Source organism: Hordeum vulgare, chromosome 7H (assembly GCF_904849725.1).
Source record: "Hordeum vulgare subsp. vulgare chromosome 7H, MorexV3_pseudomolecules_assembly, whole genome shotgun sequence".
NCBI lineage: Eukaryota > Viridiplantae > Streptophyta > Magnoliopsida > Poales > Poaceae > Hordeum > Hordeum vulgare.
The window spans coordinates 11,835,072-11,840,306 of NC_058524.1; the positions used below are offsets into that span (position 1 = coordinate 11,835,072).

Consider the following 5,235-nt stretch of genomic DNA (forward strand, 5'->3'; position numbering starts at 1 on the left):
TTAACTTGCTAAACTATAATTAGTAGAAAGAAGAAAGTATTCTTTTGTCTATCCATGCTTATACTTCTTTTTTACGATCAAAAGAAGTTGTGTTACATGAAACTCCTTCCTCAAATTTAGCTTTAGTAGTCATGCATTTGTTCCACACGTTTTGCTTTGCTGGGCTAATACTCAAATAACCGACTCATCTATACTTCTTTTATTGATGGTCTTGTATCAGCAAGTTGAGAAGGATGATAATTACTGACACATGTAAGGAACATGTAGTTTATTTTTCCGTTGCATAAAATCTCCATCACCCTTGCCGCAGGGTCACCCACCAAGACCCGAGACCGTGGTAAGGCCCACAACCACTGCAACATAATTTGCAACCCTGAACAACATCAGGTTGCGCACAAAAGCACCAACAAGTGGATATTGTTGCACGACGACACTATGCCGCCCTCTCGAGCCGCATCGCCACATATGCTTGAATAGCGTGCGGGACGACACCTTAGGGCTGACCAAGTGCGAGACCACGGCTAACAAGGCGAAAAGGGCATTTTGGGTGAGCCAGTAGGCGATGCTACGGACCGCCGTCGTGCTCGTGACGGCAGCCAGGGCCGCGTAGAATGCCAGGACCATGCTCACCAGCGACAGCCACAGGCAATGCAGCGCCGCCGCGAAGGTTTTCCACGACCCGGCGGATCGCGACGCCTTGCCGTAGAGGAGCAGGACCACGGCGAGCACCGAGGTCACCAGGGCGAAGCTGTCCAGGATGAGGAAGCATTTGAAGATGTTCTCGTGCTAGAGGACCGCCATGCCTTTGATCACCTCCGTCCCATCGGGACCACCGGTGCTCTGCTCGTACGAGCCGGGCAGGTTGTTGGCGGCGGTGAAGGCGACGCTTGCGACGAGGACGGCGATCACCGCGAGGCTGTCGGACGTCTTCTCTATCGCCTTGGTTATCTCGTGGCTGTCCCACTGCTGCACGCGGTCCCGCCTCTCGGGACGGGACTGCGCTCCGAATGCAGCCAGCGTCGCCACCACGCTCACCATGGAGAAGAAGCTGGTCGACCTCACGGCGAGATCCAGCGGCGTCTGGCCGTCGTTGTTCATGATGTCGTCTCGCACTTTGCCTTTCCTCATCAGGGCCTCCGCCACCGCCGGCGCGCCCGCGGCCACCGCCAGGTGGAGAGGCGTGTTGCCGTCGCCGTCCTGCGCGTTCAGGAGGCCGCGCAGCGTCCGTTTCCTCATGGCCAGCCGCACCACCTTGAGGTGGCCTCCCCTGGCCGCAGCGTGCAGGAAGGTCCCGCTCCCGCCGCGGTCGTCCCGGAGCTCGGCGGCGTCGGGGCAGGCCTTGATCAGCGCCTCGGCGACCCGCTCGTGGCCCATCCCCGCCGCGACGTGGAGAGCGGAGAGGCCGCCGGAGTCCCGCATACGCACCACGCACGGCGGCACGGCGCGTAGGATGGCGCCTACAACGGAGAGGCGGTCGCCGGTGGACGAAGCGAAATGAAGCGGAGTGCTGCCGTTGTCGTCGGCTTGGCTAGCAAGCGATGAGCCACATGGTGGCGTCCACTCCAGTAGCAGCCTCACCATTTCTGACAATGTTCAGATGGTATATACTTATATGATGTATAACGAGAGGATTAACAAATTTGGGCACGGATCCCTAGGTAATTAAGCTAGCTAGCTCATCTGAGCCCTGGAAGACGGCGGCGTGGAGAGCATTCTGCGAGCTCAGGCCGGCAGCCGACGCGTTGGGGCACCTGGTCGTTATCGATCTGGCGGCTGGCACCGACCTGCTCATCACCGCCAAGTAGAGCGCCGACACGCCGGCGTTGTTAACCTCAGAGGCTAGCCCCGGCGCCGCGGAGACCATAGCCTCGACTGCCGCGGCATGGCCGAGCCTCGCCGCCAGATGAAGGGCCGTGTTCCCAGCCTCGTTCCTGCACCACAAGGTGCTCTCGTCTCCGCCCTCACACGAGAGCTGGACGAGGAGGGACACGGCCTTGCCATGCCCCGCCCTCGCCGCGCAGTGCAGCGGTGTGTCCAGAGTCGAGTTCCGGGAAGAGAGCAAGCTCCTGCCCCCGAAGCTCGCGAGATCATGGATGAGCTTGTCGTGCCCGTGCTCCGCGGCCAGATGAAGGACGCTGTTCCCCTCCGCGCTCACCTGGTGTATGCCTGAAACAGTTCCAACATGATATGCATGATGTGTGCATAAGCCATAAGGATGACCGGAGATCCAACTAGTGGGAGACTACCAGTTAGGCAGACATTACCGGCAACCTGATTGGCGGCGGCGGCGGCGGTGCCACCGTGCTGTTGCCGGAGCAGCGCCATGGCTTCCTTCTTTCTCCCGCGACACAGGGCAAGGTACAGCTCGGAGCTCATCGTGCCACCGTCGCTCGGCGGCTGCGTCGGCGTCGGGGCAGCCGCCGAGCCAGGACCCGCACTGAGCTGGATGGAGTGATGCAGGAGCTCCATGGACTACTCCGGCCGGTCTACCAGAGGCGGATATATTGCGATGGGCTGAAGGTCTCTGGCAACGGGCTCTCGTGGTTCAGAGAGGAGTCGCCATGGGCGCATAGCGAGTCGTCGCCAAGTAAGCTGTCAGCGGCCGGTCACGTCCTGCGCACCCTGAGGACAGGAATGAAAACTGAATGTCGGCATCTATTTGCACCATAGGTTCTAGCAACGCTACATGTCAAAAAAAAAAATGTTCTAGCAACGCGGCGCGTACAAATTTGACTACCAACGAGTGGAATATCGGAGTCGTCGCGTACGTCCTTGTTATGTCGACGAATTGAATGTCTTTTTCTAGGATAATGCTATGAGAAAATATTATATAAAATATGAAATCTGTTTGTTGTGCCATTATGCGATATTAATTGAAATAAATGTGTATAATAATGTTAAATGTTTTCTTTTAAAATATTAGGTAATGCCTACATAAAAACTGGATAATTTTTTTAATTAATTTTTTAAATTTGTTGTAAGAGATAAATTGTTAATTGTTTTTCCAAAGGATTTTTTATAGTGTGATAATAACGTTTTTTTGATTGGAAATGTCATTTGTGTGTACAACATATTTTCCATAAATATTTTTTGAATATTATTTTTAATTGTTTTTGGCAAAACTTGCTTCATATGTTATTGTGTATCATTTTTATATGGATTTTTAATAATTGTCGATGATAAGGTTAAATGTTAAATGTTTTAAAAAAGAAGTATTCTTTTTATGAATTTCCAGTTATTTTTTGAAAATGATTTTTTTGAAATAAATATTTTTTTTGTTCATTTTGTTAATTTTGGGCTTGGCCTAAATGACTTGCAGTAAAATAACAATTGATGTTATTAAAAAAGGCATTATCGTTTGGTAGACAAATTGCAGCATCATTTCTCCCATCCCATTTTATCTCTCCCTAATAATATATGTCCGTGTGTTGCAACATAAAATTTGTGAATTAGCTTTGGAGATGCCCTAAAGCTCGTGAGGAAGGACCAATTGCTTTACCCACTTTAACATTAAGAGTCCTTTTAGTAAAGTATGAGGGTTGTTTTGTAAAAAAAATAATACCTAATTCAACACGAGCATATTCTAATGCAACTTCCGGGCCATTTCCATGTGTGTGATCGATAGAAAGAGAAGACTCGACCAAAAAAATGATGTGGTAGCGGTGCTTGGGACCCAGGTAGTGGACGTGTGTGCTCACCTCTCCTCCTGATCAAATAGATATTCCCCATCTCAGCGAAGCACAGCTCTCCTCCGAGATCCCACCATTTCCTTCTCCAAGAGATCGGACCAGCCACCCCCCGCGGTGATCTAATCCTCCTCCCAGATCCCCCATCTCCCGAGCGTGTCCCCGCATCCTCGCCCAGGATGCATGCCAGCTCTTGTTTATGCACCGGAGTGTCCGTCGAGCGAAGTCGGCCATCTCCCGCATGCTCGACCCAGAGTGGGCTCGACCCCGACGGCGATCTGCAGTAGGGACTGGGCTCGATCCCGCTTCGTTTCGATTCAGGGAGAGGTGCCAGATCCCGTCACTGCTGACTAAGGTGAGGCCCTTCTACCCCTACCGATCGATCTGTGTGCCTTTCCCCGTTCCAGCCGCCTGCCGTGTCGTCGCTCGCTCAGCTCCCGTGTTGGGGTTTTGCGTGCTTTCCGACGGGGCCCGCACGCTCGGTGGTCGCGTGGGGTGGTTGCTGCCGCTTCCAGGTAGTAGATCGGGCGATGGTGCTGGCATCCGGCTTGATCCGGACCTGATGCCGGCAAATGGGCGATTGTTTCGGCTGCCACATCGTGTCCTGCCACGATGCCGACCACATGGCGACGGTGTGAACCCGCTGCGGCTCCAAGGACTACACCCGCAGCCGCGCCGTCGCGAGGATGGTCGGGTCGGTCCTCTTCGCGTGCCGCAACCGCCAGCACGGCTGCGCTGCGTCCCTGCCGCGGCACGCCGTGGAGGAGCACGAGCAGAGCTACCGGTATGAGCCCTGCTTCTTCCCGGCCTGCCAACGCCTCTTCTTCGGCTCCAAGGACTACGCACACAGCCGCGCCGTCGCGAGGATGGTCGGGCCGGTCCTCTTCGCGTGTCGCAACCGCCAGCACGGCTGCGCTGCGTCCCTGCCGCAGCACGCCGTGGAGGAGCACGAGCGGAGCTGCCGGTACGAGCCCTGCTTCTTCCCGACCTGCCAACGCCCCTTCTTCCCTGGCGTCGATGACATCGCGCAGGAGCGGCACCTAACCGGTCGCCACGACTGGCTCCTCCACCGCCTCACCTACGACAAGGACGTCTTGGTGGACGTCGACCCGGACCGCCTCGCCCTGATCCGCGCCCACGACCGCCTCCCTCGCCTTGTGCCCCTTCTCCTTCTCCTTTGGGTCCTCTCTTCCTGACGCCATGTCACTCTCTCTTTCTCTGGATAGGCAGTGTGTCGTCGCCACCGGAGCAAGACGCCACACCCGCCACCAGATCCATCCACGCCAAGCCCGGATCGGGAGGGAAGGGGGAGCTCGAGCCGCCGCATCGCCCCAGCCGCCACGTTGACCCTATCCAGATTCAGGTGAAAAAGGATCGCGGGTTGAGTAGGCAAAACTACAAGGGGTTTTGTGTAAGAACAAAACGTTTTCTCAAAGTATCCACTTAAAACAGGACTGCGGGTTAATTACCCGAAACGGCAGGGATGTTTTCGCAAAAATGCCACGACGGACGACCAGGAACCTAATTTGCTTTATTATTATAGCAAAAG

The 5,235-nt window shown here is 54.8% G+C and overlaps 1 pseudogene; it reads right to left on the minus strand.

Annotated features, from left to right (window-relative positions):
* Positions 1-264: 264 nt before the first annotated feature.
* LOC123411630 lies at positions 265-2,637 on the minus strand (annotated as a pseudogene).
* Positions 2,638-5,235: the final 2,598 nt, after the last annotated feature.